At 42.3% G+C, this 8,691-nt stretch overlaps 1 long non-coding RNA gene across 1 annotated transcript; it reads left to right on the top strand.

Annotated features, from left to right (window-relative positions):
* Window positions 1–543: 543 nt before the first annotated feature.
* On the top strand, window positions 544–8,464 carry LOC128411116 (uncharacterized). The gene is made up of 3 exons (XR_008329691.1): window positions 544–593; window positions 6,553–6,749; window positions 7,651–8,464. It is a non-coding gene; the product is annotated as an uncharacterized LOC128411116 (long non-coding RNA).
* Window positions 8,465–8,691: the final 227 nt, after the last annotated feature.

Raw genomic sequence — 8,691 nt, 5'->3', positions numbered from 1 at the left:
GAGATGATTCATGATTTTGTAATGAAAAAGGCCAGGAAAACGAAGCTTTCAAGTAAAATATTTTCAGCCACATTGTCCCATTAGAATATAAAAAAAAATCAAACCACTGACAGGATAATAGTTTTATTAAGTATTAGGTATTTATTAGCTTTGTGGGATTCTCCTCTGGGATTGATGTTATGCTAAACAAAAATAGGGGGGAATGAAGAGGGAGCCTGGTAGGAAAGCTGCCTTGTGGGGCAAGGTGTAATTCCAGAAAATGTAGTATCAGAATTAAACCATGATATTATATAGCTTGGGGTCGTGGCATGTGTGTGAGACGCAGCCCATGTTACATGTCTGTTCTGTGCGCCTAAAAATCATGCTTGGGCCTGTGCTCTCAAGAGCCAGCAAGCCAGTGTGGTCTCGTGGTTAGAGTGTCAGACCAGGACCTGGGAGACCAGGGTTAAAATCCCCACTCAGCTATGAAGCTCATTGGGTGACCCTGAGCCAGTCACTGCCTCTCAGCCTAACCTACCTCACAGGGTTGTCATGGCGATCAGTTGAGAAGGAAGGGAACCATGTATGTCACCTTGAGCTTCTCAGAGAAAGAGGTGGGATAGAAATGAAAATAATAAAATAAATAAATAAATTGTTGGTCAGTGTGGGCTGCACCCCTACCCAAACCACAACCAGTTCTTTAATCCTCTATCACTTCCTTTCCATATACAGTGGTTAAGTACTTAATTCGTTCCTGAGGTCCGTACTTAACCTGAAACTGTTCTTAACCTGAAGCACCACTTTATCTAATGGGGCCTCCTGCTGCTGCCGCGCCGCCGGAGCCCGATTTCTGTTCTTATCCTGAAGGAAAGTTCTTAACCTGAAGCACTATTTCTGAGTTAGCGGAGTGTGTAACCTGAAGCGTATGTAACCTGAAGCGTATGTAACCCAAGATACCACTGTACAGTCATACCTCGGGTTACAGCCACTTCAGGTTGTGTTTTATCGGGTTACTTCTGGGTTTCGTCGGTCACGCATGCGCAGAAGCGCTAAATTGCGCTTTGCGCATGTGCAGAAGCACCAAATCGCAACCCACACATGCGCAGATGCGCCGCTGCGGCTTGCAAACGCTGTGGGTTGCAAACGTGCATCCCGCACGGATCACGTTCGCAACCTAAGCATCCACTGTATTTTTTAAAAAAGAATCATAGGATTGTAGAGTTGAAAGATACCACAAGAGTCAACTAGTTCAACCCAGCCCCTTGCAATGCAGGAATATTTTGGCCAGCGTGGGGCTTGAACCCATGAACCTATGATTAAGCATCTCATGCTCTACCAACTAAGCTATCCCTCAGAACAGTGGCCTCTGTCACACTGTAGTTAATCAATGGTGCAAAGACAGAAGGGGCCAAAGTGTCCTGGAAGTGACTCCTTAGAGTGGGTGTCTGGAGGGACTGAAAGTATCTATTTATGCATTGCCAAAACTGAGTTATCTGTACAGCAGCCTGAGCAGGCAGGCCGGCAGGCCATCTACTCACTCTTCCCTACTATGGTGAGATGTATTTTAATTCTATTTAAATTATAGAATTGTTTGCACCAACACATGTTAACATATGTAAAAAAGTCTGCAAAATATATGCTTTGTCCTCTATTTGGTGATGCAGAAGTGGCATCCCACAGAATGTGCAGCGTGGATATTTGCAGGGCAGCAGGACTGCTCACAAAGCAGCCGAGACTGTTGCAGGCATCAGGAAGAACAAACAGATCACTTACAAAATCCCCCAAAAGGTAAAAGAGACTTAGCACTAATAATATTCTCAAGCACCACAAAGGACAGCTGCAAACAAAACCTTTCAAGCGTGTTGCAAAGTGTCATATACAAATGTGACACTAGATGGCAAAGGTGAGCTATGGCAAATTCAATATATTTTTCAAAACTTTTTTTTTTTAAAAAAAGCATTTTCACAGTGTTTTCTATATGTGTGTAGATTCCACCAAAGTGCCAAAGAGGTAGGGATGTAGGTAAACTCCCCCAGGGTTGAGATGGACTGGGCCAAGGTCGCCCAGGACCTTTATGGCTGAGTGGTGAGTTGAGCCCTGGTCTCTCAAGCCCTAGTCTAGAACTCTAACCACTACACTGGGAGTTGTGCAGAGACAGCATCTCTCTCTCTTTCTCCCTCTCTCATTCTTGCTCTTCTTCCTCCTCCTCCTGTATAGCATTTTGACATATGTCTTGATAACAGGACTTTATTGTCTGCGTCCAAAGACCTGCAAATAACCAGTCAGATTATGGCAACACATTTTTTTAGACAGCAACAATTACTGGAAAATAAGTGTTTTTAATTCATCGTTTGCATACTGCTTGATTGTAAGAGAACCTCTAAGTGGTTTCAGAATCAAACCCGCTTGTCAATAACCCTGTTCAGCAGAGAATGAAAATGCAGCCACTGGTTATTTGAGTATGACAGGCCCATGGGGAATGGATGATAGGGAAACTGTGCGGTTAGGAAGGTTTCTTTGCCACTTACATTTGGAACAACCTACACAACTGTCTCGCGGCTTTGCTGCTAGTGAGTAATGCAGTTATCTTAAAGCCATGCCAGTAAAACCCTCGTTTCAGACCACATTATTCTGCATATGCCACATACAGGAAAAGCTGCAGAATAAAACTATTTTCCAAGCGGTTTTTGGAGTACTTTTATTGGGCCTATTTTTATGCGTCCCATGGTTGTTGTTGTTTTTATTAAAAAAGAAAATAAAAAGCCACTCGTCTTATTTGCCATATGTTGGGCTCAGAAAGAAAGTCTCAAAACTGACTTCAAATAAGATTTCCTATGGTTAAAAAGTTAAAAACCATCATAAGTCTGAAATTCCATTTCAGTGGGCTTTCCAAACTTAGGAGGAAGTGGTGCGTGTAACAGCAGAAACTTGGGAAACCTCTTTTCTTGAACAAGGTAAATCTCCTACATCTTGAGCCACTAGGTGCAAGGGAGGAATCTTAGGCCTCTTAAGAGACCAAGATGGGTTTTAAATCAATGTAGACTCTCAAGGCTATTCACATTTATTTTGGCACGGCTGGATTAAATGGGCATGAGCAAAGACCAATATTTCTGCAAAGATCAAAAAAGAATGCCATTTGATATAAATACAGTGCTTTTAAAAAAACTGCACCAATGCACTAAGGGCAGTGTAGCAACTGTTTTCTAAATGTTACAGACCTTTGGTTCTATTATTATTATTATTATTATTATTATTATTATTATTATTATTTATATACCGCCCTATACCTGGATGTCTTAGGGTGGTTCACATAAAAAGATCACAGTATATAAAATAAAAATAAAAGAAATCACCCAATAATACCCCCCTCTCCCCAAAAGAGCCACATTTTCAAAGGGTATATCATGCCTGTGTGGACAACTCATCACATCAAGTAACAATGCAGACCCTCACTTCTGCATCATCCATCCAATTCAGTATTTAACCTCCAACCCTTCTATGAGATTATGTTCCCGGTCTCTGGCCTTCATGGTTCTTGTTCTCCTGGACAGCTACCTTGACTGCTGCCTGTTCACAGTAATACCTCTTGCCTACAAGCCTGTGTGAGAGCCAGTGTGGTGTGGTGGTTAAGAGCGGTAGACTCGTAATCTGATGAACCGGGTTCGCGTCTCCTCTCCTCCATATGCAGCTGCTGGGTGACCTTGGGCTAGTCACACTTCTCTGAAGTCTCTCAGCCCCACTCACCTCACAGAGTGTTTGTTGTGGGGGAGAAAGGGAAAGGAGAATGTTAGCCACTTTGAGACTCCTTCGGGTAGTGATAAAGTGGGATATCAAATCCAAACTCTTCTTCTTCCTTCGTACCTGTGTCAGAACTGGACTCCATGGCAGCCTTGCAGAAACAAGGACTCAGGCCTGACGTCACCTTAATCACTAAGCTATGGATGTCAGTTTTGACTGTTTCAAGCAGGAGTGGAGAACCTCAAAGTCCTCCAGACATTTTTGTCCCACTCCCACCAGCCCCAGTAAAAGATGGTGCAGGATGATGGGAGTTGTAGTCCAGCAACTTCTAAGGTCCAAACTCCCCACCCACATCTTATGCAATGGTTCTGAAAAATGATGCGTCTTTTTATTTAATATGAGAGAAATATTTGGAAAGTGTGTGTGTATGTGTGGAGAGGCCTTAGTACAATCTAACCTGATCTGCGAGGTCAATGGAAATGTGCTTAAAACATAAGCAATTTTTTTTCAATTAAAAAACTCAAAACATAGAGGCTAAAAATAAATTGCTTTTTTTAAAAAGGGTTCCTGTAATTTTAAGTTTAAAATATGAGCCTGAGTAATCAAGGAAAGTATTTTTACTGCCCAGTCAATATTTTTCCTGGAAGCTTCAATAAATAGACTTTCTTTAGATCTTGAGTGTGTGTGTGCCTAATGGTCTTAGGTGTCTTATACCACAGAAAACTTTATCCTCAAGATATAGAGTAAACAGGAACTCTGTGGTTACGTAGTTCCTGGGGTGGGGGACCAGGGAGGCAAAAAAAGAAGGCCTGGTTTCCATGCTCTACAGACAATTTATTCCTATTTTAAGAGCTATTCGCCCTCCTAGCCCAAACCTGTTATGACATCCTTTGTTTCTATTTATTTTGCTATTTATTTCACTTTGCAGACCTTAGGTTACTTTCCTCCTATCACGAGTATTGTGTCTTTCACCTCACTTTCGTGTGTTTGCTGGAAAAGCACAAGGAGAGCTTATTTCACCACCTCTCTGTTTATTTATTTTCTTTTCTGAATCAGCAACTTGTAGAAACCATGAACCATCTAAGACTGAACTATCGTAAGACTGAAGGGAAGTGAGTGAAGGAAAAGTTTGTGGCAATGTGCATGTGTGAGCTTGTGTGTGCTTCGAACACGCATAAATGAGGAGTTGCCTGTAGCAATAATAATAGTAAGGAATATTGCTTGCAAAATGGATATATTAAGAAAAATTACTTAGAACAAACATGCACAAGAAATGTGCACCAAAATGCAGATTGCTTTTCATGGTGAACTGAAGACTGGGGACAAATAAGAAAGTTAAGGGAAACAAAAAAAACCAGAGGGAATCATTCATCCTATCTGAAACTATCAACATGGCCTTCTTGCCAATCTCTCTAGAAATTCCAGAAGCAACTCTAGACAAGCTATCAACTTTCCAAACCATTGATATGTACTAATGTGATTCTCTTGATGAGAAAATAATATATATACGCTATAGCATGCCTATAGTCTGAAATCCCTTTCTTGTTCACTTGACATCTTTTATCTTTTTTTGTACAAGAAAAGCAGATGTTTCCTTGTGGTTCTACATCTCCATACGTGTCTGTTAATATGTCATTGGCTGTTGAGAGACACAACTAGTTCCTGGAGAGCAGAAATGGCTGTGGGAAGAGAATTACTTGGCACTGGAAGATGAATGTTGAGGATCCGTAGTCCATCGGCAGCTCAAAGTTCACAGTGGATGTGTTCAGAAGTGTCCCAGTGTGACTTGGACCTAGAGTAGAAAGTGCATGAATTCTAAGCAAACTGAACTTTTGAATAAAAGTTCTGGGTATTATTAGATTCTCAAGGCTATAGTGGTCAAGACGTATAAATTCTCAGAATGCTCTCTCCAATTTCTAGATTTATTCTTTTTGGAGAGGAATCATAATTTTGTGGGGAACTCGTGTGGGAGGCCAGTGTAAAGAATGCATGGGTGGGAGGGAATGCTTTTTCAGACAAAAAAGAAAGAGAGGAAATGTGTGACACTGGATTACTATGAGATTCTCATCCACACTGTGTTCATGTAAGAGAGGGTGGGGAATGTTAACTAAGGTTGCGTCTCTCCACCAATGTTTTCCACCTTTCATTCTACCTTTGTGCTAGGAATCTAGGAAAGACTAGGAAAGCAAGGGACATTGGTCATTGACTCAACTGAGGGACCACTTTCCATTCAAGCTGGTGGTTCTAAGCAGTAGCGCTCAGCAGGGCTGCACTTGCGGGGCTGCGTTGCTCTCCCATCTCTCCAATGCCATGTGTCACTGTCGCTGACTGATGGTGTTAAGGTAGCAGGATCTCACTGCAGGGCAGATGCAGGAGTCTGGGATTGGCTCTGTCACTGCATTCGCACCGCACTGATCTCCGGCCAGTAAGCAGCAGTGATGCAAGGCATTGGGAACACAGCAGAGCAATACAGCTCCACCTATGCAGCTCCACCAACCACTATGGGTTACAAGACCCACTACATAACTTTTTTTGTTTCCTTATTTCCTTCTTCCCTCCCCATCCCCTTTCTTCATGCGATGTATATCATGCCTTTAATACGGTGGGCCTGACTTCTGTATTGTAAGTCTGGCTTGGTTTTAATCTCTGCGCATAGTTTAGTACAGTTACGGCACGTCATAAGTGATAAATAACAAATGGGAACTGCAGAAAAAATGCAGAGTGCTCCTGCTGAGGACCCTAGCAGCCAGCGGAACATGCCATTTTTGAGGATACTCTATTCACTTTCCCCTCCTCTCCTCTGACAATCGTTTCCCCCCTCTTTTTTATTTTTAGTTCTGCAAACCCTGAGGCTCTCCCAAGCCTTTCTCTCATGTGCAGGAGTGGTGCTATTTTGGCTCCACAAGGATCTTCACTTGGAGAATGAGTTCGCTGTTGATACAGAGAAAGAGGGTGAATGATAGTTACGTGGACATGTACGAGGCGTCTCTACACATACACAAGTGTTTGCATAAAGAAGAGTGTACATGTTGGTTTGTACAGCTCAGCTATTTGTGCGCACAGACTGTATGTCTGCTGAATGCAAGAAGTCATGTGAATAGTCCTTCTAGTACTGGGTATAAACAGTGGGGGTTGACAGTCACCTTAAAAGCCTTCTTCTGGCATTGGAAACAGGATGCAAGTTGGACCTTTGGTCCAGTTCAGGAAGACAGTCCTCACATAGGCTCTTGCGCTGCTGTTCAGAATGACCTGGTTTGCTAGAATTCAAGGGCTGTTGACATTGAGCATCTCCAAGCAACCGTAGTTGTAGCTGCTCTTGTTTATAACATGGGCTTCATGTTCCAAGTGAGAAGAAATTGTGCCACCCCAAACACCCAAACATTTTGACAAGATATTAATTGCTGCAGCCCCCTGTTTATCCAAGCATATTTAAAAATGAAATTGCATCCCTTTTCATCCTTTTCCAGTTGTGCCAGAGGTAGGGAATTATTATTTTTTATAATCTTCTTGTATTCCATTTGGATTTTTGTTAGCAGCAGAGGGCAGCACCCCATCCTAGAATCAGGGAGTCATTTTGACCCACTGCCATTATTTTTAAGCAGACACCATATCTACCTTTGGCAAAGACTCTGGATTGTATCCCGTGTTGGTCATACTCAGAGCAGACCTGCTGAAAGTTATCAACATGCCTAACTTTGTTCTCTTGATTTCATTGGGTCTACTCTGAGGAAAACTTATTTGGAGACAACCCTCTCCCTTGCCCAGTGCACTCCTCCTCACAATTTTCATTCCTGGACAGATTGAGTTAAGAAAATAGGTTATAATCAGCCAAACCCGTTTGCTTACTTGGGACATTAAGTACTTTGCTACTCAACTGCCAGCTATAATTTGGTGTGTTTTTAAAATAGTAATTCCTTTTTCTTTTTTTTTCAGTCTTCCAGAGTGTACTCACATTTTGAACATGAAGTATCAAAGTATTCCAGTGGCACTGAAAGCGGTGGGCAAAGTCCAAGAGTTTCAGAATTAATTTGCATTTAACTCAGATAAGTACCTCAAGATTTAAATGCTTATTTGGAGCTTATCTAAACAAGTTGGATCTCGTCAGTCAGCACATATGATTGGATTTCTCACAACATGAAAGCTGCCTTGTGGGGCATCCAGTACTTCTCATTACTATTTTGTTACTGTCTCGGTATTTTGGCCTTTCTCTATTCATGTCTCAGTATTTTGGCGGCCTTTGTTCCTGTCTAGGTATTTTGGCCTCTTTTGACTTCTAACCCAGCTGGAAACGAAAATGTTGAGAGAGGCATATGGAAATGCTAAAAAATAATAATTTAAAATATATATATATTGGAGGGACTCTTTAAGGGCTCATGTAAAAGCACCAAGGTGACAATCTTAAAATTCGTGGTGCAACTAAGGTATTGTTGTGCTGCAATCCTAAAGGGGGAAAGGACCCATCACCTCATCCTAAACCCTGCCAGACTGTGCCGGCAGCATGGGAGTGTGAGTGCAGGAATGTCCTGTATTCCTCTGCCCATTTCTGGGCTTCACATCCTTCCCTCCCCCCTTCCATTTTCCCTCTAAATGTTTCCAACTGAGCTTGCAATAGGAAGGAGAGGTTTAGACGTTCTCAAAAGGGTATCTAAATTGCCCCCTGGTCTGGGGAACATGACAGGAGACCATGAGGAAGGCTGAGGAATATTCTCAGATGGCCCCTTATTGGTCCTGCTATGTGGGATGAATGTAGTCTTAAACACTGGAATTATGAGTCTGACGTCGGGTAGAGGGACCCAGTCTATCCTATTGCTGCTGAGATGACTTCCCAGAGACCACAGGATTGCATCCTTAGATTCTGGACATAATGGTCTTAAAGAAGAGGGTACCATCTTTAGATGGTAATGTGTATTACAGTGGTACCTCGGGTTAAGTACTTAATTCATTCCGGAGGTCCGTTCTTAACCTGAAACTGTT

Source organism: Podarcis raffonei, chromosome 3 (genome assembly GCF_027172205.1).
Source record: "Podarcis raffonei isolate rPodRaf1 chromosome 3, rPodRaf1.pri, whole genome shotgun sequence".
Classification (NCBI taxonomy): domain Eukaryota; kingdom Metazoa; phylum Chordata; class Lepidosauria; order Squamata; family Lacertidae; genus Podarcis; species Podarcis raffonei.
This window is presented reverse-complemented; position numbering and strand designations above follow the sequence as displayed.